This window comes from Maniola hyperantus, chromosome 3 (genome assembly GCF_902806685.2).
Source record: "Maniola hyperantus chromosome 3, iAphHyp1.2, whole genome shotgun sequence".
Lineage (NCBI taxonomy): Eukaryota > Metazoa > Arthropoda > Insecta > Lepidoptera > Nymphalidae > Maniola > Maniola hyperantus.
In genome coordinates, this window is record NC_048538.1 from 790,658 (window position 1) to 815,726 (window position 25,069).

The window sequence follows — 25,069 nt, forward strand, 5'->3', positions numbered from 1 at the left end:
AAACCTAGTTAAGCCAAGTATTTAACTCAAAACAAAAATTACCTATCAGGAATAGGAAGACAGAATTTTGGTTAGGTAGGTAGGTACCTACTTGGGTGCCTATTAAGTATCTTTAAAAGCATAAAATATTTTTTATTCAGGTAATCCACTAAGGACCTGTTTCACAAGCGCCACAAAAACTTTATCATAAATTTATGTCATCATCTTCGTCAGAAAATTTTATTTGGTGGTTGTGATACATTTTTTTTTAAATATTGTAAACCTAAGTATCTACCTATGTCTTAGGTTGACATTACAAAAACCTAATCAAAATCGTTCGTCTTCAAAGTGCAGTAGTCGTAACGCAACAAATTGGCAAGAATGTAGGCACAACATCAATTGCGAGGCGCGGGGCAAGGGGGCCGCGGTGGGCGGCGGGCGGGGCCCGAGGCGCCGCCCGGTGCGAGCGGGACGGTTGACTGCAGCGTGCACGCGTGTGTCGACTGTCGTCACACGCCGCGCCGCCAGTGCAAGGTCACCGAGTGTGGCTGTGGTCTGACGTGTTATGAATGCTTTTTTTAAATATTTTTTTTGCAAAATATTTTTTTAGGTTCTTATTGAAAGTATTTTTAGTAGGTATTAGTTAATCTAATCTACTTGAAAAAATAGATTTTGAAAACTGAATAAAGCACAACACAATTCAATGGTTTCAAATGTCAATGAAAAGACTAAATTGTGTTTGGCTTTTTGGTTTTTTTAACGTGTTTCGAATTTGTATTAGAATTTAGAGTTACAACATTTTATTTTTTAGATATACCTACTCGTGTACTTATTTTCAGCTGGTTATCTCCTTAAAAATATGTAAGTTAATATCAAGATATCATACATTTCCTCTGTCTATTCACACATACAGCAACTTAACAATAACTTATTAAATAAACAACTTATGAAATAAAACATTCAGTTAAGTACACAACAATAGAATCATTTAATTTCAATCTATCATAAAATAAAAATAATTATGGAAAAATGCAGCTTTGCAAAAGTGAATGCAAAAATGCATAATATTACTACGCCGATCTGTTGGACTCGTGTCGAGCGTGGACGTTTGATTGAGTGGCTCACTGTACTGTGCGCTAGTTCGGAAAACGTCCGCGCGGCGACGTGTGGTGGCGCTAGCGTGCCGGTGCCGCGGCGCGCGTCACTCCGGCCGCGGCGAGCGACCACTCCGCACCGCGTCCCGCTCGCTCGCGCGTAAACACGCGAACCGCACGCGTGCGACCGTACTCCGCGAAGTGACGAAAAACAACCCTTAAGTGTCATTATACCGACTTGTGACGTTGTGCCAGTTTTGTGTTAAAGTGAAAAATTATCTTTTAAATAATATTATAAGTTAAAATCTCAAAAACCTTATACAAATTACAACGACAACATACGAGTCGACTCGACACCTGTTCAAATACGATTTGTTTGATTTGATGGATTGAAGGTTCGACGTGCCAGTGTCGAGGAATTCGTTTCACGTATGACGACAAACAAATAGAAGTAAGAAAACAAAGGATTTTGACACGTTGCTTGCTTAGGTGCAGGTGACAGATTGTGACTCGTGTGCCAGAAAGACCACTTCGAGAATTGGACACACTTTATCATCCAGGTAAGAACGCCACAAGTCAAAAATGAATAGAATATAGAGAGACAACTCTAGAATTTATAAAATTACAATCGTCTAGTTACTAAGTAGGTACCTAGGTATAAAATAATTATAAAGAATAATGAACTCTATATACTTATGTTTTATCAATTAAACCTAAAATTAATTTCATACATTAAAAGTTAAAAGTGACTTATGTTGGATATAATCCAGGTAAGAAAAACATAAGTAAGTGAATATTACATTCATAGAAAAAAAAGCGTCGACTCTACCATTTTAAAACTACACTTTGCTGGTTATGTGAACCCGTTCTCTACATTTTTTTCAGTTAAACTTAAAATTGATACGTCAAAATACAAGTTTAGAGTGACTTTTGTTGGATTTAATAAGTTTTCGTAGCGTGCCAGGACCGGAAAACTTTGAAAATTGTCCGTAAAGCCCACAGTGGCGACACAGCGGCGGCCGGCGCCGGTACTGTGAACTATGGCACGCGAGTTTGCATGAAATAGTACCACTGAAAAACTATTTTCAACTTGACTAACTTGGTTTTGACATAACTTTCTATGTTTTGACATTTAGAACTGACGTCTTTCTTGATTAATTCGTTCAAAACCTTAGTGTAAGTAAATAAATATTCGATTAAACATTGCCTTTATTTGATAACCAGGGTTTATAAAATATTGCACTGTTTTGGAATTCATTTCTCATGAAAAACACGTTATATTATGATATATTTACTAACTTTTATCATTTAACAATGAGGAAAATGGTGCTAATGTGACTTATTAATCAGGGTTTAGGACAAAATTTACATTAATTGATCAAAGAGATTAATTATTGTTAATTTCATACAGATATGTCATCAATGAAAAATAATGTAGAATTGGATATTACTCAAGTACCTAGTTAATTTGATTTTGGGGTTTTATCTGTATTTTGCAATAGATATCTACCTATAAATAAATTTTCTAATTACAAATATAAATGATTATTTTCCGCTCTATAATATTTATTGTGTTTACAATTAGGTATACTTGTAGGGACTTGAAAAGATAGAAGAAATATTTTTTAAAATAAATAAAATTAACAAAAGACAGCTAGGCATAAAATTACACTATTTGCGTACCCACTTATCAATTATAGAGTAGGAAAATACCAACGTCCCAAAGTATTTAATTAACAATATTTAATTTAACAGTCTTAGTTTAATTACAATAAACATAAAACAATACACATAAATAATTTTTTAAAAAAATATCAGCCTTTATTTAGACTTTGTTAATTAGAAATACCTACCTAATAATAATTTGGATATTTAAAGGAAACTCGGTTGTAAAGAAGAATACTTAGTAGGTATCACAACTAATTCGTAAATATCGTATTAATATAATGTAACATGACTTGATAGAATATAAACATATTATTCATTGTAAGCAAACCAAGATAATAATATAAAAAAAAATTAATACATTCTTTAAATAAATATGTAGTAGCAAAAAAACAATCAACATGCACCCGGTGAGGTGAGTTCCACCCCGAGAGAGTATTTTTTGTGAAATCCGCCATCTTTACTTGTGTAGTAGAATGCACGGCGCGCGGGGGCCAGGGGCGGGGCGCCAGAGCGGGACGGCAAGCAAACATAGCGCCACGAGGATTTTCAAAATGTTTTATGCACCTGCTTTTCTTTACTAATAAATTATTTTATATTAATTTGTGATTTAATTTCAAACAGACTCATATTTTAAAATGTCTCATACACCTGATTCTTTGTTTAGCTTTTACCTTAATTTTTTTTAAATTTATTAGGTACCAACCTATCAAAACTACTGAGGATTGAACGTGTGTTTTAATTTTTTTTAATAACTGCTTGAAATAAATAAATGCTTTCGATATAATTTATTATTAATAACTGGTTAATTAGAATGAAAAGTTTTTTTTAATTATTGTTGTTTTAAACGGCTTAAGGTTGTTTGCGTTTAGGTACAAGTGGGTACTTTATTAATTCTTTTGATTCTGTATTTAATTTTACAGATATCTTTAATTTTACAGGTTTTATTTAGATACTTATAAATTAAATAATATTTATTCTATAATATTATTTTAATTTATTGATTATATTTAATTTTATTTCGTTTACCTACCTATAAAAAACATAGATTGAAGTCCTTGGGTCCTACAGTACGGTGCTTCTTGCAAAATAAGACAAACTTAAATCTTATCTTATCTTATCTTAGGTAGGTAATTTTATTTATAGAGTTATGTAAGGATACGTATAATCTATTAATAAGCAATTTAAAATATGAAAATATCCTACCTTACTAATAAAATCATTAACCTCCTCTATTAATTACTCTTTTATAGAATCTTTCTATCATTAAAGTAATAATATAATAAGCTAAATTATTACTAAAAATGTCGTTAAACTAATAATTTATCGCATCTGGACACTCGGTAGGTTGTATTAATTCATAATATTAATATCTCGTATCAAGCTAATGGTTGTTCTTTCTGATATAAAGTTTTATAACTGTTATGATTTTCTTAATTTACGATTGATAATATTTTATTGTAATAGTTATTAATCTATTAATAGTAGGCTTGACGCTTCACAACGATCTTAAATAAAAATATAAAGTACCTATACCTATCTATTTTATTCATTTATTTCATCATCATCAATCGATAGACGTCCACTGCTGGACATAGATCTCTTGAAGGAACTTCCACACCATTCCAGCACCTTGGGAGTCTTGGGACCCCAACGTCTATCGGTTGTACCTACGAACTATGTGCCCTGCCCATTGCCACTTCAGCTTCGCAACCCGTAGAGCTATGTCGGTTACTCTAGTTCTCCTACGGATCTCCTCATTTCTGATTTGTTCACGTAGAGAAACTCCGCACATAGCTCTCTCCATCGCCCGCTGAGTGACTCTGAGCTTTCTTATGAGGCCCATTTATTTATTCAATAGGTACGTATTTGCAATTGTAGGACATGCAATTATTTCACACGGGCTACCTTATATCTTTAAGAGATTTTTACCAGCTTTGCTCCACTATTAGATTCCGTATGCGGTATGACATATCATTGTAGGCAAAGTACAGGACGCGGCAGAAAATATTGTACCTAGGTACATCGACCTTTAGAAAGAGAGAGAGAGAAGGTTTCTGTCATTTAGACCGAAAAAACGTCACATAGGTATGAGTGGCAGAGACAACGCTCTACACAGCCGAAATGTCATTCTATAAGTATCACGATTACAATAGGGATTTCTTGCCGGCTACTGTTGACAAGTCTAGCCTTTCTACATTGGCAAATTGTCTAATTTTCTTGCCATTATCTCAGCCAGTAACGTACTGTTTAATCTAAATATATAAAATGAGAAGGTGACTGACTGACTGATCTATCAACGCCCAGCTCAAACTACTGGATGGATCGGGCTGAAATTTGGCATGCAGATAGCTATTATGACGTAGACATCCGCTAAGAAAGGATTTTTGAAAATTCAACCCCTAAAGGGCTGAAATAGGGGTTTGAAATTTGTGTAGTCCACACGGACAAAGTCGCGGGGATAAGCTAGTATGGTATAAGATTAAAGAAAAATTAACGCGGAAGAACAATAATTCCCATCTATTCATTGTATTGATCGATCGATTTAAAAAATCGCACGTTTCTGAACGGATGCGTGACTGATGTACCTAACGACATAAACCGGCAATTAGCGAACAAGATGGCCGCCTGCGCCCGCGCCGCCAATGTCAATAGCGGCGTAAATCATGCGCCATGTTTACTGTGACTATTGATTATTATTAAACATTTATTTTTGCTCATCGGCCTCTTTGTCTTTGTCGGATAAGACGAGAACACACTATAAGATGCGACAGTCGTGCGACAAAAAAGCCGTTTTGTTTGTTAGAAAATACCTAAGTACCTACTTCAGTTTATGGGGTGAGGCGTGATCTAGCGCGATAGTATTTTTAAAAATAGAGATAGCGAGCAAACGAGCAGGCGGGTCACCTGATGTTAAGTGATTACCGCCGCCCATGAACATTTACAGCACCAGAGGAACCGCCACGAACACCGCCGATGGGAGTTGGTTCCACAGTTTGCATGTGCGTGGAAAAAGGATCTGGCACAACGGGTGGTCGAAGTGCTCCAGAAACCCAGGTGGTGATGGTGGAATTGATTGCGGTGGCGTGTGGTGCGGCTAAGCACTAAATACTAGGTTGGTAGGTATATTTTTGGTTGCAATGTTAATGAGTATTTCATTTATCAGACTAGCTTATGCCCGTGACTTCTTTACACACACAAATCGTGGACTACACAAATTTCAACCCCCCATTTTACCCCCTTAGGGGCTGAATTTTACAAAATTCTTCCTTAGCGGATGTTTACGTCAATTCAAAATAGCTATCTGCATGCCAAATTTCAGCCTGATCTGTCCAGTAGTTTGAGCTGTGCGTTGATAGATCAGTCAGTCAGTCAGCTTTTCCTTTTATATAATACTAGCCTATGCTCGCGACTTCGACCGTTTCAAACCCCTATTTACCCCCTCAGGGGTTGAATTTTCCTTTCTAAGCGGATGTCTACGTTATAATAGTTATCTGAATGCCAATAAATTGGAATACAAGGAGCGGGAGTGCCCAAGATGCCCGACTCTCTGCCAGCGCCCACGTGCGGGAGTGCCGCCATAACACACCTGAGGTATGTGGACTCACTATGGACTGCGTAACTTTTGAAACTGATAAGAAGTCTTTGATTCTTAGAACAGTTAGAAAGCACTAAATACTAGTTTGTGGTACCTATATTTGGTTGAAATGTTAATGGGTATTACAGATTATTCAATCGTATTAATGATAACTAGCTTATCCCCGCGATTTCTTCCACGTGGACTACACAAATTTCAAACCCCTATTTACCCCCTTAGGGGTTGAATTTTCCTTTCTAAGCGGATGTCTACGTTATAATAGTTATCTGAATGCCAATAAATTAGAATACAAGGAGCGGGAGTGCCCAAGATGCCCGACTCTCTGCCAGCGCCCACGTGCGGGAGTGCCGCCATAACACACCTGAGGTATGTGGACTCACTATGGACTGCGTAACTTTTGAAACTGATAAGAAGTCTTTGATTCTTAGAACAGTTAGAAAGCACTAAATACTAGTTTGTGGTACCTATATTTGGTTGAAATGTTAATGGGAATTACAGATTATTCAATCGTATTAATGATAACTAGCTTATCCCCGCGACTTCTTCCACGTGGACTACACAAATTTCAAACCCCTATTTACCCCCTTAGGGGTTGAATTTTCCAAAAACCTTTTTGGAATCTGCATTACATTTATCACGTTATCTACACTTAAAGAAATCCGAATCTTCTTTCATTATTGTTGCTATATCAATTTTTAATGTTTTAATCGATTTCCATAAAGAAGGAGATTCCATTTTGATTTCAATTGAATGCGTATTTTTTGCAAACATAATTCAACTTGCCTGTAGCTGCTGGTATTAAAATAAGCTGGAGCTAGCTTGGTAGCCATTGACTTATATATTACTTCGTAAGGACAGGGCCATTGAACAAGCAAAATGGCATCAACTAATTGGTCCTAAAATGTTTATTTAGCACCAATGCAACCTCAGTGACATCTGGATTTCAAACGGGTCGTTCATTCAGGTATCTAAGAGGTGGCGCTGATTTATTTGGTTCCAAAACCGTGATTTTTTTGTCATTTAGTTGGTAGCAGACAAAACATAAGTGATTTCTAACGTACAGATCAGACGACCAGATTACATTATGTTATTTAATATACATTGACAAGCCAATAAATTTATTGAAAAACCAAACTAGTTTCTACGTAAAGATACGGTGAGGCAGTAAAAATTCCGAATGTTTTGGACTCGGTGTAACGCATCGAATAAATCGTCGAATGTGTCAATTAACTCAACTTTAATGTTGTATTTATGTAAATTGTCGCCTGACGGACCTCGGACGTAGACAAAAAGCATAGAGGTACGGGACCCCTCCGTCTCGTGGGGGAGAAGATATGCGCGACGATCCTCGCTGCCATAGTGTAGGACCGCTGGGTCCAAAAAATATAGATGTTGTATTTGGGAACTCAGACGCAGCGAACGACAAAGCACAAAACGCGTGTTTCTATTTTCTAACACACTTATTAAATCGAGGATTTTAAACAATTGATGAATGCCTCAATGACAAAGTTGCGTGAAACCACCGGCTGAGCTTACAGCTGCCCATGAGAAGGTGTACTGTATTGTTGTATACATTATTGTAACTTGTTATGATTTGAAAGGAGCAACTGCTAAGTTTCTTGCCGGCTCTTTTTAGTAGAATCTGTATTGTCATCGCCAATAAGCTTAAAACTGCTCAATAACTCCTCTGTAGCAACAGACCATATTTTCTCAAACTAAAAACTTAACTGCATGAAATTTTAGACCTATAAGTTTTAGTTTTTATGTGAATAAATGCGTTTAGAAGTTCGAATAAGTATGTTTATTTGCAAAAAGAGATTGGCAAATGATAAGTTTCCAAAACTATTCTAAAAATTCGAGAATTACTCCAACTTCAAAATTTTGTCTGCTTGAAAATTATTTAAAAAGGATTTGAAATAAAGGTATGTATCTACATTCATGGCTCAAAATTTACTATTGTTCGGACAAGAGCACATGACTACTTGCAAGGAGTGTTGCTTGATGACAAAAAGTGGTAAAGAGCTAAGACTTAAGAGACGTGGCCGAGATCCGAGGCGTTTAGATAAATTGGATATTATTTAGAAATGTCAATCGTGTTCGGGAAAGGTGGGGTCGTAACTCTTAATAGATGGCTTTGAGCAGTAGGTAGGTAGAGCAGTAGGTATGCCCGGTGCGCCATTGGCCGGTGAGGGGTCTTAATATATTATGTCAATAACGAGAACTTATTTATAATATAATATACGACTAATAGACCTCATAAGATACTTAAAGTCAGCGGGCGATAGAAAAAGCTATGTTTGGAGTTTCTCTACGTGATCAAATCAGAAATGAGGAGATAATATGGGTTTGCTTGAAGACCAAAGTCTTCGAACAGTGCGTATTGCCAGTGATGACATATGGATCCGAGACATGGTCGCTAACTATGGGCCTCATAAGAAAGCTCAGAGTCACTCGGAGGGCGATGGAGAGAGCTATGCTTGGAGTTTCTCTACGTAATCAAATCAGAAATGAGGAGATATGGGTTTGCTTGAAGACCAAAGTGTTCGAACAGTGCGTGTTGCCAGTGATGACATATGGATCCGAGACATGGTCGCTAACTATGGGCCTCATAAGAAAGCTAAGAGTCACTCAGAAGGCGATGGAGAGAGCTATGCTTGGAGTTTCTCTACGTGATCAAATCAGAAATGAAGAGATATGGGTTTGCTTGAAGACCAAAGTGTTCGAACAGTGCGTGTTGCCAGTGATGACATATGGATCCGAGACATGGTCGCTAACTATGGGCCTCATAAGAAAGCTAAGAGTCACTCAGAAGGCGATGGAGAGAGCTATGCTTGGAGTTTCTCTACGTGATCAAATCAGAAATGAAGAGATATGGGTTTGCTTGAAGACCAAAGTGTTCGAACAGTGCGTGTTGCCAGTGATGACATATGGATCCGAGACATGGTCGCTAACTATGGGCCTCATAAGAAAGCTAAGAGTCACTCGGAGGGCGATGGAGAGAGCTATGCTTGGAGTTTCTCTACGTGATCAAATCAGAAATGAAGAGATATGGGTTTGCTTGAAGACCAAAGTGTTCGAACAGTGCGTGTTGCCAGTGATGACATATGGATCCGAGACATGGTCGCTAACTATGGGCCTCATAAGAAAGCTAAGAGTCACTCGGAGGGCGATGGAGAGAGCTATGCTTGGAGTTTCTCTACGTAATCAAATCAGAAATGAGGAGATATGGGTTTGCTTGAAGACCAAAGTTTCGAACAGTGCGTGTTGCCAGTGATGACATATGGATCCGAGACATGGTCGCTAACTATGGGCCTCATAAGAAAGCTAAGAGTCACTCGGAGGGCGATGGAGAGAGCTATGCTTGGAGTTTCTCTACGTAATCAAATCAGAAATGAGGAGATATGGGTTTGCTTGAAGACCAAAGTGTTCGAACAGTGCGTGTTGCCAGTGATGACATATGGATCCGAGACATGGTCGCTAACTATGGGCCTCATAAGAAAGCTAAGAGTCACTCGGAGGGCGATGGAGAGAGCTATGCTTGGAGTTTCTCTACGTAATCAAATCAGAAATGAGGAGATATGGGTTTGCTTGAAGACCAAAGTCTTCGAACAGTGCGTGTTGCCAGTGATGACATATGGATCCGAGACATGGTCGCTAACTATGGGCCTCATAAGAAAGCTAAGAGTCACTCGGAGGGCGATGGAGAGAGCTATGCTTGGAGTTTCTCTACGTAATCAAATCAGAAATGAGGAGATATGGGTTTGCTTGAAGACCAAAGTGTTCGAACAGTGCGTGTTGCCAGTGATGACATATGGATCCGAGACATGGTCGCTAACTATGGGCCTCATAAGAAAGCTAAGAGTCACTCGGAGGGCGATGGAGAGAGCTATGCTTGGAGTTTCTCTACGTAATCAAATCAGAAATGAGGAGATATGGGTTTGCTTGAAGACCAAAGTGTTCGAACAGTGCGTGTTGCCAGTGATGACATATGGATCCGAGACATGGTCGCTAACTATGGGCCTCCTAAGAAAGCTAAGAGTCACTCGGAGGGCGATGGAGAGAGCTATGCTTGGAGTTTCTCTACGTGATCAAATCAGAAATGAAGAGATATGGGTATGCTTGAAGACCAAAGTGTTCGAACAGTGCGTGTTGCCAGTGATGACATATGGATCCGAGACATGGTCGCTAACTATGGGCCTCATAAGAAAGCTAAGAGTCACTCGGAGGGCGATGGAGAGAGCTATGCTTGGAGTTTCTCTACGTAATCAAATCAGAAATGAGGAGATATGGGTTTGCTTGAAGACCAAAGTGTTCGAACAGTGCGTGTTGCCAGTGATGACATATGGATCCGAGACATGGTCGCTAACTATGGGCCTCATAAGAAAGCTAAGAGTCACTCGGAGGGCGATGGAGAGAGCTATGCTTGGAGTTTCTCTACGTAATCAAATCAGAAATGAGGAGATATGGGTTTGCTTGAAGACCAAAGTCTTCGAACAGTGCGTGTTGCCAGTGATGACATATGGATCCGAGACATGGTCGCTAACTATGGGCCTCATAAGAAAGCTAAGAGTCACTCGGAGGGCGATGGAGAGAGCTATGCTTGGAGTTTCTCTACGTGATCAAATCAGAAATGAAGAGATATGGGTTTGCTTGAAGACCAAAGTGTTCGAACAGTGCGTGTTGCCAGTGATGACATATGGATCCGAGACATGGTCGCTAACTATGGGCCTCATAGGAAAGCTAAGAGTCACTCGGAGGGCGATGGAGAGAGCTATGTGCGGAGTTTCTCTACGTGATCAAATCAGAAATGAGGAGACCCATTGGAGAACCAGAGTAACTGACATAGCTCAAAGGGTTGCGAAGCTGAAGTGCAGGAAAACATGCAGGAAAAGCCAGCCGACACGCAAGCAATACGCACACAAATCCACCAACACACACTATGTATCACTTGCTTTAACAGTGAAAATACCGTGAAATTAGTACTTAGATGCCAATAAAAGTAAAAGTATGGGGCACAAATTGGACATAGTACCTACTTACCTATAGTGACCTACACAATAGGAGTGTGAATATCCACTTCAAATATCTCCACATACCAGTGTCTTGCATTGGCATGGTGCAGCATAATTAATTACCACTTCTAAACAATCGCGCACAGCTGCAACACTTTCTGGCGGTAAAATACGCGTTTATAATTCCCACTATTTATTATTATACATCAACGTTTAAACAAGAGATCAACCCGAACGTGCGATTTATCATTTCCGAATCAAAAACCGGCCAAGTGCAAGTCAGTCTCGCGCATCGAGGTTTCCGTAGTACAGTCGTATTTTTTCGACATTTTGCACGATAATTCAAAAACTATGATTCATAAAAATAAATAAAAATCTGTTTTAGAATCCACAGGTGAAGCCCTTTCCCCACTTGATATAGTTATCGTACCCCACCCACTACCTCAACCCTAATTGATATAGTTATCTTACTTTGAAAGTTGAAAATAGCAATAAAATTCTACTAATTATTAATTCATGACCACAATTTAATTTTTTTTGTGTGATGTAACCACAAAATATCAATGTCTGCTACATGACTACCTACCTGCCAAATTTTATGATTCTAGGTCAACGGGAAGTACCCTGTGGACGTTTCTTGACAGACACACGGTCGGACATACAGACAACAAAGTGATCCTATAAGGGTTCCGTTTTTCTTTTTGAGGTACGGAACCCTAAAAAGTTGCAGCTCTCAAGCAATATTGCTGTTACATCTTTGATCAAGCAGCACCTAATCAAAGTCAGATCAAGAATATGTTCGTGTAAACAATTTAGGAGTTAACGCGGACAACTGTACTGTGTCTTACACCAGAATACATAGTCAAGATAGGGGCTTCTTTAGAGGACGATTCAGACGAAATGTGTCAGACACAAAACCCAACCCACCCAAGGCTTATTCCCGTTGAGTCACACCCCCGTGTGTAACACTGTGGTCTGTGACACAAGGTGCCAACAATTTCAAAATATTCCCATTGAGTAACAGTATTTGAATTTCTTGGCACCTTGTGTCACACCTACATAATATTATTATTGCGCGTGTAACACTAACAAGTATTAACTGAATGTGCACTTTTCCGGGATGTCATTTATTTTCAAATCCAAGATGGCGGATGTAAACTTTTTACAAAATATTAGACATGGGTGTCGTTTTCAGGGTTTTCGAGAATTCTGAATTTGATGTTTGGCATGTAGACATCCGCTAAGAAAGGATCATGCGAGATCAATAATTAATCTATGGAAAGGATTATGACGTAGACAAACTGTGATATTAGTATAGATAGGTATGCATTGAGGATGGCCGCCGAGGTAGTTTTGTGCGATTTTATTTACTTTTTGTTTACTAGATAGTAAAAAGTAGTTTATAGAGATTGTATGGGGACCAGTAGTGCCGCGACAGCACTGTGACAGCTGGTGGCAGCACTGCTGCGTGCAGCGTGGTTCGGAATCATACCTTAATGCAACTTAGCTATGAATCGGTTATTGTAATTATTATCGATTTAATTAATTGATTTCACAACCCTTATAATAACGGTCTCATTCCATTCAATGGCTATTTCGGATGCTACTTTGATCTCGATAAATCGTAAATTCGATAATGTTTGTTGAATCGATTCCTCGCGTCCAATAAACTATTTCTTTTGTATCGATCGCGGGCCAAATGTTTCGTTCGTTTTCGCTGACAGGCGTTAATTAAATTAGAAATTAAAAAATTAAAATTGCATTTTTGAAGTGTTTTTTGTTTTTTAGGTGGCTAAATATGGATCCACTGATGCTCAGACATATACCTACTCATTCAATCGAGTTTAAATCAAAAATCGTTTATTATAATTACTGAACTTTAATTAATCGGTTTCACAACCCTGCTAATCTCAGAACAGAACAAATACTACATATCTATACTACTAACGGTCTCATTCAATGGATTATTTCGGATGCGACTTTGATCTCGATAAATCGTAAATTCGATAGTGTTTGTTGAATCGAATCCTCGCGTCTAAGAAACTATTTGTTTTGTATCAATCGCGGGCCAAATGTTTCGTTCGGTTTCGCTAGTTAGCTTTGTTTTGACTGAGTCAGTCGATGGGGACTACAATTCTGTCTAAACTCGGCCCATGTGTGGGCCCAATTAGATCACTGTGCGGACGGACGCCGCGATCCCTCGGGATTTATATGGGAAGACGTCACGGGCTGCGACGTCGCTGCTGATAATGTTAGATATTAAATCCTAGTCTAGATAATATGGTGTATCTACTTAACTTTTATCAACCAATGAATAGGTACTTATAGAAAGACTAGCGACTTCGTCCGCATGGACTACACAAATTTCGAACCTCTATTGTACCCCCTTAGGGGTTGAATTTTCAAAAATCCTTTCTTAGCGGATGTCTACGTCATAATAGCTATCTGCATGCCCAGCCCGATCCGTTCAGTAGTTTGAGCTGTGCGTTGATAGATCAATCAGTCAGTTAGTCAGTCACCTTTTCGTTTTATATTTAGAAGATCTACTTCCTGCACTTCATGAAGACGAGTGAACTTTACTTGTGGTTACGTCAGTTACGTCGTTTGCATGGGCTTTACGTAAGTGTCCATGCCGAACCAATCAGTCGCGAGCAAACGCACACATTTACTGTACCGTACCTACCCTCCGATGCGACTTAAACACAAGCATGAGCCACTCGTCTTCGTGAAATGCAAAAAAAGACATACAGCCGAATTGAAAACCTCCTTCTTTTATTGAAGTCGGTTAAAAACTATAGGTATCTTACTACCATACCACCTCGGTCAAAGCAGACATTTTGATGACCTCCCTGGCGCAGTGGTAAGCACTGTGGTCTTGTTAGTGGGAGCCGTGAGGTCTCGGGTTTGATTCCTGGCAGATCTAAATTTCTGGTCTGATCTGGTGGGAGGCTTCGGCCGTGGCTAGTTTTTTTTTTTTTAAAGAATTTAGCCATGTTAAATGACTAATATTCCCGTTTCCTCACCAACTAAGGGTCAGGCTTATGCTAGGAGTAGGTACAATAGTGCAATTGGCGGGGTTTGAACCGTCGACCTTTCGGTTTTCTGTCCACTCCTTTACCGGTTGAGCTATTGAGGCTTTAACCCCCCTACCGGCAAATAGACGCCGTGTAGAAACCAAACATTTTACAAATATACAAAAACAAACAAACAACAGCGTCATATTCTCAATAACGCAACGCACGCGGCATCTTTACAAGTCATTAGACAGCCCCCCGCCCCCCTGGCCCCCGGACGCCCGCTTGTAATTAACCGGGGGCCATAAATTGACCCTAACTGTCATATCATATTGATTTAGCCGCAGCGTGCCTTCAGCTGCGATGCGGGAACGAAAAATGGCGCCTCTTTAATTTACGCTACAAAATATTACTTATTTTGGTGTTTCTTGAAGATGATAAAAGTGATTAAAACAAATATAAAAGGGGGTAAAACAAATATTATAAAGTGATTAAAACAAATATAAAAGTGGGTAAAACAAATATTATAAAAGTGGGTAAAACAAATATAAAAGTGGGAGATTAGGCTTAGAAGTAAATCAAAATCAGATCAAATAATAGGGTATTTGACTCCAATTTTTTTATTACTTTATTATAAACTAAGATAAAAATAATGACGTAAACTGAAAAAACTAATTAAATCGATCAAATAACAAAAAAGTTATAAGCATTTAAATTTTTCTGTTAAGACAGAGATAGCGATATAGCATTTTGACGTCACACCTTACTAATGCCATAGTAGCTTCGTGCGGTTTCATACAAATTTTCGTTTTGCGAGAAAGGGACAGAAGACCCTCCCACTTGAAAATTAAAATGCCTGTAACTTTGTAAATCTTTGATGGATTTTAATATTTTTTTCAGCGTACGTCATTATTTTTATCCTAGTTTATAATAAAGTAATAATATTTATCAAATTCAAAAGTAGGAAAATGCCCAATTTATTCAAAATAGGTAATAAATTACACTTTTTTATTGTCGATTGTTGGATTTGTCAGATATAAGTAGTCGTGATAATTTTTACGCGAACTTAAAACTAAAGCTACGAGCTAATTATATATTACAAGTATATGTATTATGTAAGTGTACAAATGTACATGTTTTTTTTAATTCAGATACAAGTTAGCCCTTGACTGCAATCTCACCTGGTGGTAAGTGATGATGCAGTCTAAGATGGAAGCGGGCTAACCCGGAAGGGGTATGTTAGTTTTTATTAAACCTATGCCCTTTTGGTTTCTTAATGGCATTGCAGCGGAACGCTAAATCGCTTGGCGGCACGGCTTTTGCCGGTAAGGTAGTAGCTAGCCACGGCTGAAGCCTCCTACCAGGCCAGACCAGAAATTTAAAAATTATGAAATTCCAAACCCCTGCCGGGAATCGAACCCGGGACCTCCCACTAATAAGACCACAGTGCTTACCACTGCACCAGGGAGGTCGTCATGCAAAAAATCACTTCGATCCGTTGCTCCGTTGCGACGTGATTGAAGGACAAACCAACAAATCACAAAACCAATAAATCAACAAACAAACACACTTTCGCATTTATACTATGGGTAGGGATAGTACGCGACAGGTCGAGATGGCAATCGGGAATGGATGACGAGCACGCGTGACGTAGGTACGTTGTGCGGGGCCCCCCGCCCCATACCCCGATTGCTATCTGGACCTGTCACGTACTTATATACTCATGGTATTGGATTTTTAGCCAGAGTAGGGTATAAGTCCCGCAAATTGCTAATGCGCGTGGCCACCATTTTAGTGACGTCAGCACTAGACAGAAGTTTCGAGCTGATGGTATATTTTTATTTCGGCTGACGTCAAAATGACGTCATTTCGATGTTAATGAGACATGGTTCCACTTCCAGCGTAATAGCAATTTGCGGGACTTATGTAATGATCTGGAACGAGCCGTCCGAACCGCCTGACGTCACCCGTCAATCAATCATCGTATTAATCAAGCCAATAATTGACATTTGCGAGTTCAAATACCTAGCGCGTGACCTTGGAATATCGCGCGAAGGTCAGAGACGAATAGAGATCGATTTAAAAGCCTGGGAATATTAATATTTTAACTAGATCGCAATCAATTGAGGAGTTTATTTTTCCCACGTTTTCCTTAGATAAGTACTTAAAACCTATTCGGAGAAACGCGTAAGCGCCGCGATTTGTCCGGCGCTTTAGATGTTCTGGAGCGCGCGGTGACAAGGTCCTACGGGACCTATGGCCTATAGTGCGTATTTCAGTGAGAAGCTACTTAATTGACCTTTTAAGTCAGTTAAGAAAAAAAAGCGGCCAAGTTACCATCCTACTAGCAAAGCCTTGCCGCTAAGCGATTAAGCGTTCCGGTACGATGCCGTGTAGAAACCAAAAGGGTATGGGTTTAATAAAAACTGCCACATCCCTTCCAGGTTAGTCCGCATCCATCTTAGATTGCATCATCACTTACCACCAGCTGAAATTGCAGTCAAGGGCTAACTTGTATCAAGAAAAACTGTAACAGTCCAGCAGCTAGATAATAATATAGTGTGATATTATTAGTAGATAATAGATATAACTTCGTTCCCGCATCCGTTGCGGCATCGATCTGTTTTGTCTGTCTCGCTGTCAGGTGTCTGTCACAGTCCATCAACTGTCCCGCGCAAATTGAATTGTGTTTATTTTTGTACCTCTCTTATATTTGCTATATTCTGCCGAATTACTCAGTAGATATCATCGATATAAATGACAAGATACGTTTGCCGTTGATCGTATGCTGTTTAACCATCCGTTGTGGCCTCAGAACAAGGACTGTTAAACTGACTGACATTTAAGCTCTTGTTAGAACGTGACATTTTATTTTAATTTTTTTTTAATTTGACTAACCAACAACATTTACACATACACAAGTATTTACATACAAAAGGATTTATAACTAAAGGACACATAACATAAACGTTAACAACTGGCTAGTACAAAAGATTTAGGTACAATGATGTTATGACTTTAAAGGGCAGTAAAGTAAAGCAAAATGTAATAAGGAATTAGCACGTTAAATCGATTGAGTCTCATTACAAACTGATTAATTAGTTCCCTTTCGTAGGGAGATAATGACGTTACGACGAAAGCAGGTTGTCGTAGAATTAAAAATATTTAGCTGTCGATCTTTCTGATGAAGCGTATTAAATTGATGACAAATGCGATTGAGGAAAGAGTGCGTTGTGTTTGTTTAAAATGATTATGTTTTGTCCTTATCACCGCGGCCACTTTTTTTTGTTTGCCAAAATGTATTTGTACGTGAGTATTTGACAACGTGAAGTGTAGAAGGAATGACATTTCACAAGTAAGAAAATCTGCTTGAGCGAGAGGGACTGAGGGGGCCACGCTAGTTGCATACCTGTGGTTGTGGCACATAGATCTAAGTATTTCATCTGTTTCATCTGTCCCGCGTTGTCAAAATATTATGTTCATCACAGACCACAGTCCATCAACAGTCGCCGCGTAAATCGTATTGTCTTTATTTTCGTACATCTTCAATTTGCTAGGTATATTTAGCCTTTACGCAGTTTTAATGTTTCGTGGTAGGCTCGAAAAATAGAATAAAAGATGGCAGCGTCAAATCAGCTGTACTGTTTGTCGGCCATATTTAAATACGAATGGAAGTGAGAATGGAAGTAACCTTACTTTCGTCTGAAAGAAGATGCGAGCTACTCTTAAGTTATGCCTTAAGAAAGTTTAGTTCAAAAATTAAAAAATGTAGAGTTCTGTTGTTATTGTAGAGACAAACTAACCATTGATTATGTTCTGTGGAACCAATCCATACTTATTAAGTAAGGTATTGGGAAACCCCTTATTCATGGGACACTAATACCCTGTTACCTTACATTACATCACAGGAGGACTACATAACTCCATCCGATGTTATCAATATCCTTATAAGAGATTGATTAAACAGATTTCTCGTTATAATTTTAATATCACTTCAATAATGTATTAACTTCCCACACAATTGAATTTAAACCTTATTCCCTTAAGTTTAGAGTTTATTTTAGAAGTGTGAGTATAAGTTGTGCAATATAAAATATGCAGTGTAATTATATCGAATCTGCCTGCTTGTCTGTCAGTATGTCAATCAAAGGCGACGCGGCAGTGATGCGGATCGATTGGTACACACGGCCACATATAATTTTATCTGTAATAGTAACTCTAACCCTTATGTTAGGAGCAATAAGGCTGATAATACTAAATGATGGAAATTCGATGTGTTGTCCACTATACTTAACGGTGGACTTGAATCTATATTTTATCAGGGTTTGAGTAAGTAATATTAAAAGATTTTTTGGGCTTTTTTAGTTGCCATGGCGCCTAAATTAGGTAGGTATATCTATGTACTTAAATAAATAAAATAAAATAAAATAGAGATAGAGAGACAAATAAAGAGATGGCGAGATATTTTTGCCCAAAATGTAGGACCGGATTGGATGAGGAAAGCTCGGGATAGGGAGCTTTGGAGAGATTTGGGGGAGGCCTACGCCATTGAGGCGACTAATATGTGAGTGAATATACAATAATTGTACAACGTAATTAAATATTTAAACATAAATTTTGACATTAAATACTAATTTTATTATGACGATGAACGAACTGATGCAACTGATATATTTTTTGAATTGATGAATTAAAATAAATAAATTATTGTAATAATATTTTAAAGTGGTAATGTCGTTAAGTTTGTTTGTAAAAGGGGGTAATCTCTGGAACCACTGAATCGATTTTGAAAATTCTTTCACCAATCGAAAGCTACATTATTTCTGAGTGGCATAGGCTATATTATATACACGCGGGCGAAGCCGCGGGGATCAGCTAGTAGGAGATATAATTGTAATTGAAATTAACGTATTAGATAAAAAAGACTTTTTTTTTTTTATTTACTTGCAGCAAGATTGACAGCAAGTATATAGCCCGTGTGCTCAATTCAGATGTAACAACGGCTATTTGTTAATATTCACTCTCATGTCACGTTTACAACTGTGTTTCACCTATAATGTCGTGTTGGTATTAACTTCTAGGACGTTGGAAGACTATTGCAGGGTACGATGCGATATCGTACTGCTATTTTGTTTGATATAATATGATTTACCTATATTTTACCATCCTATTATTTATGTATGTTATGAAAACGTCCATTCATATCTTAGCTATAATATTCTTACTTCTTACTAAATTATATTATGTCACGAAGGCCTTCATACATCTTAATTGTTTAAAAATTATAATAATTAGTAAACTAATGAGTTTAAGTTGTGAAAATGGGTATGGAAATAAGCTTATTTATAAACTTAAAATGCTTTTATAAAATAATGTCTACTAATTAAATTTAAGTATTTCAATAAAATATTACAAATAGGCATAATATATAATAATATGTGGGTTGTAAAATTTGTGAATTGATTTGCATAGCATTTTTTATTTATATTTGAATAAACATTATTTTCAAATTTATTATGTTGAGCAATTTAGTAGTCTGTATATAGATATTTGGTCTAATAAAAAATAATCTCATAAAAATAACTCATTTTCTGTATATTATGTTTGAGAGAGCATGCCAGTGACATTTGCAGCCTTTGCAATGCTTTCCTCTCAATTTATATGATACGTAGATGTAGTACAAGTAGGTACACAAGGTTTAGAAGTACTTACCTATTTCTTCTTTATTATTTTAACCGTCCTAAATTAACAATTTAAAGAATATTAAAAGCAGTTTGATAGAGAAACTGTATACAAATATTATATTCTCTATCTTTTCATGTTATTTTTTTTATTTGGAACAACAGTTTTAACTTTTACAATTTAACTTCCAAATATATAAAAGAAAAAGGTGACTGACTGACTGACTGATCTAACAACGCACAGCTTAAACTACTGGACGTATCGGACTGAAATTTGGCATGCAGATAACTATTATGACGTAGGCATCCGCGAAGAAAGGATTTTTGAAAAGGGGCTTGAAATTTGTGTAGTCCACGCGGACAAAGTCGCGAGCATAAGCTAAAAGCTAGTCAGGTATGAATTTCCAGACAAGATATCGGTAGTAGTAAAAATGGTTACATTACATTAGTATTGTCAATTTTGTTTTATGGCTTATCGACACCATCGGCGCGGAATAATTGCAATGCTGACCTTTAGTCGCTATGCAAATCCGTCGCTAGGCCTTGACGATCACGGTGAGAATTGCAAAAGGCAAAAGACCCCCACTAGGTGGACGGACAACATCAGACGAGTCGCAGGGAGTCGCTGGATCCAGGCGGCGCAAAACCGTGGCGTGTGGAAGTCCCTACAAGAGACCTATGTCCAGCAGTGGACGTTTATTGGTTGATGATGATGAAATGATTATCTATTGAGTTTCGGAGGTATTCAACTATCCACTATTCACGTCAAAGCGATTCGCCCCCGTCCGGGCCGTCAAAACACCGAGGCTGGGAATTTTGAATTTTGAAACTGCGGCGGACCGACAGCGAAATTAACTATTTTCGATGAACGCCACAATTTCAGGCTTCGCGAATACAGTCGCGGCCCTTACTATTAATGTTTTTTGCTTAAATGAGACTAGTAGGTAGGTATCAGGACTAGGAAAATTGTTGGACTTATTTATTTAGAATTCTTTATTCCCAACTAGCTTATCCTTGCGACTTCGTCCGCGTGGACTGCACAAATTTCAAACCCCTATTTCACCCCCTTAGGCTTAGGGGTTGAATTTTCAAAAATCATTTCTTTGCGGATGCTTACGTCATAATACTGCATGCCAAATTTCAGCCCGATCCGTCCAGTAGTTTGAGCTGTGCGTTGATAGATCAGTCAGTCACCTTTTCCTTTTATATATTTAGATTAATATACTCAAAAAACAATATAAAATACAGAAGAACTATTGCTAGTTGAAGAACTAGATCATGCTAGGTTTATAGAAATAGGTTTATTTATTACTAGCGACCCGCTCTAGCTTCGCACGGGTTGTTTATTAAATTTTAATTTAAAAAAAAACGTTGTCCATATCACGTTGACTTATAGTTATCTAAATGTTAAATTCATGTTCCGTCCTTTTTTAACATTATTAAAAAGAAAAGGATGCAGATACGCTAAATTTAGTTTAGAGAAAGACAATAGAATCAGCGCCAATCACACGCTAAATTTAGTTGAATGTGTTTCTTTTAGTGTCGCTTTTCCATTTCTTCGAGTTTTAAAACCATATCTATACGTAGTTAGCTTTTCACTTAAAAAAATAAAAGCTAGGGGTGAATCAAAATAAAGTTCGTGCAGCGAAATCTAATATTTTGTGATAGCTATAAGAGTAGAGAGAGACCCATCACCCATGGTAGGGGTCCGGCTTGTGTTGTCGGCGTTTTACAAAACAATATCTGCCGTCAATCAGCCCAGCCAACATGGCGGCCAATCGGCCATCTACGCAATTTGCTCGCCAACAGTTTACCGCACATCCTATTCATTCTCAATAAATAATCACATTGGTTATACTATTTGTGCTTATAGCTTTTCTTTTAAACATAGCAAAAAGCTAATAGGTAATTGCGAGACTTGCGAGACTCTTGCTGCAAGATCAAGACCAAGACTGGGAGCGCAATACGAAGACCAAGACCAAGAGCAGTGGCCCTACCGGGGTTGTTTGACAGCTACAATGTCACGATCGCAATCATCTCTGATTGGTTAATGCTCGCTCACTATTGGCTACAATGCATTGTTGCAACAAGAATGGCACAAATTCAGCCAATCAGAACAATTGAGATTGTAATAATGATTGATGCAGGTTTTAGACAATCGCCCTACAGGTGTATTGGCGCAAGACCAAGACCAAGACTGGCTAAGTCTCGTCTTGTTTTTGCATTTGGGCAACACTACTTACAACGCACATAACTCCGAAAAATTAGAGGTGCGTGCCCGGGATTGAACACCTGATCTCCCGAATAGGAGGCTGACATCTTAACCACTAGGCTCTCCGGCTTACATACTGACATAGGCTACTTTTTATCCCGGAAAATCAAAGAGTTTCCATGGGATTTTAAAAACCTAAAATCACGGGCTAAAATCTAGTCTACTGTCTGTATATAATGTTAAAATCTCAGGAACATAATTCAGCGAGCTGGATTTTTTCAATTTAGCTCGTAATAAACTACGTAATAGAGTGGGTAACTAATAAAACAAGCTAATCCGGTATATTGGCAGCTCGTGTCGTACTCCATTAACTTTTTGACTGACTGGAGCGATTCCTGATTGACTGATGCAATTAATTGGAACGGCTACTTAAAACAGTTAGTTTTATATAATACCGTGGTTCGTGATATACGTCCCGCAAATTGCTAATGCGCGTGGCCGCTATTTTAGTGATGTCAGCACTAGACTGAAGTTTCGAGCTCATGGTATATTTTTATTTCGGCTGACGTCAAAGTGTTGTCATTTCGATGCTAATTAGACATGGTTCCTGCGCAATAGCAACTTTATTCGCAAACCATAGATACATTGGCATAGTCTATCTAAAAGCCCGATATGCCAAAGTGACGCGGAAGTAGAGGCCTTTCATTGAGCCAAACGTCGCAAGATCTCGATAAACGCATCGCCAGCGTGTTATTAACGCATATAGTTTACGATACGATGCGCGAACAGCGACGGATGATGCGCCCGCGCACCAATCTACGACCAGCTTCCTGGTACGGGGCCACGTGAAAGTTATGGCCGATAATTTTATTATTTACTAGCTTATGCTCGCGACTTCATCCGCGTGGATTACACAAATTTCAACACCCAATTTCACTCCTTTAAGGGTTGAATTTTCAAAAATCCTTTCTTAGCGGATGCCTACGTCATAATAGCTATCTGCATGCCAAACAGCCCGATCCGTCCAGTAATTTGAGCTGTGCGTTGATAGATCAGTCAGTCAGTCGTCTGCCTGTCAGCGGGCTGTGTAATAGATACATTAACCGCTATAACATAAGTAGTAAAAATTTCAAAAAATGAAATGTTGAAAAAAAGGAGATTTAAAAAGTGTTATTCCTTGGTTATTACGGAACCCTTCGTAAGCGGTCCGACTCGCACTTGACTGATTTTTAGATTTACATGATGAATATCGTGACGTGTAAGGCGGATTAAGTAGGTATACTTACGTCGAGTGGAATAAAATGGTGTTACTGTTTACCAATAACATCGACATAAAATTATTTTTTTTAGGACGTAGGTAGGCCCTATACTAAATTTTTATAGTTTGCGTCTTTTGACAACCTTTTTGTTTAGTTATCTGTAAACAATATACATTAGCCGCGAGAGATACTGAAATCGCTTTTATTAGTTTAGGTTGGAAATGGTATTTTTCAAGTTGGCAAAGTCATCGCCACGCGATTAGCATTCCAGTATGATGACGGGACAAATCAGATCACAGAACACTAAAGTTATAGAAATGGTATATCTTATCTTTACTTTAATACGGACACCGTGTGTGTCGCTGGTCTTGAGCAACTTGGCTAAACAAAAACGTTTAAGAATAATTATTCGAAAGAACATATCTCTAGCATCCAAAGCAAAGTAAATTAAACTGTAATGACATGCGAATAATCTCTTTATCGCTATACCCATATTATAAGTACAAAAGTGTGATTGTTTGTTAGTTTGTCCTTCAATCATGCCAAAACGGTTTGTTGTGATTTTTTTGCATGGAAATAGTTGAGGATCTGGAGGGTGACATAGGCTTTTTTATCTCGGAAAATCAATGATTAGAAATTTAAAACCCAAATCCTCAGACGAAGTGTCGGGCTTTCAGATAAAAAATACAGCAAGGTACCTATACAGTACATAATTAAATAGTAGAAAGAAAGGCGAAAAAATGATAATTAACACTTCTACACTTAGGTATTCTGATTTCTTTGGTCAAAACCGATTAGCTTAGGGGGCCGTCATCATTCGATGTTAGCGTGTTTTCACAGCATTATCACTTACCATCAGGTAGGTATTACGTGCTCATGTCAAGCTTTAAACCTGTCAACGATAAAAAAATCAGAACATGAATTTTACATTTTACGACGACACCTCTAATCTTCATTAATTTTATAATCCTCATTACGGTTTGACGATCTCGAAGATCGAATCGTCACAGGGCACTACCGTTTATGTTTTTTTCGAAAAACATTTCCCTGATAACGACCTTTCAACCGTTCATAATGTGGAGCCGTTTATTGATTTTGTTTTGAATATTTTGGTCATAAAAACGTAATGTTAGTCTAAACAAGATTTGGAGATTTTTTAAACAACTTAAATGCACTTGATTTTTGGTTTTCACGACTTTTTGGTTGGCTTTGGTTGTTTTAACGGCAACGTAGTTTAGTACCCAAGCAGTAAGCGGGTATTTCAGAGGTAGATTGGTATTTTATGTTTTATAGGTTTCATGTGGCAAAAAAGCAAAATTCAATATCGTCTATACTGTACCTACAAATATGATACCTAATTGTAATTTAGTTAAAAGAGTAGCTGTACTAAAACTTGAATTATTTTGCATTTAAAAAATATTATGAAAAATAAAACATTTTTTTAATTTAGTCAATTTTTATCCGACTTCCAAAAAAGGTTTTCAATTTAGCCCGTTTTTTAGTACCTACTTATTAGTTTTTTGGGACTAAAACAAAATAAATGTTGTAGGTATTA

At 38.0% G+C, this 25,069-nt stretch overlaps 1 protein-coding gene across 1 annotated transcript in view; it reads left to right on the top strand.

Annotated features, from left to right (window-relative positions):
* The first annotated feature begins 1,195 nt into the window (after positions 1 to 1,195).
* tio (zinc finger domain-containing protein tiptop) overlaps positions 1,196 to 25,069 on the top strand; it is a 437,818-nt gene continuing 413,944 nt past the window's right edge. The window contains exon 1 of the mRNA XM_034984144.2: positions 1,196 to 1,633. The gene's annotated coding sequence lies outside the window, so the exon portion shown is untranslated. The remainder of the gene's footprint in view (positions 1,634 to 25,069) is intronic.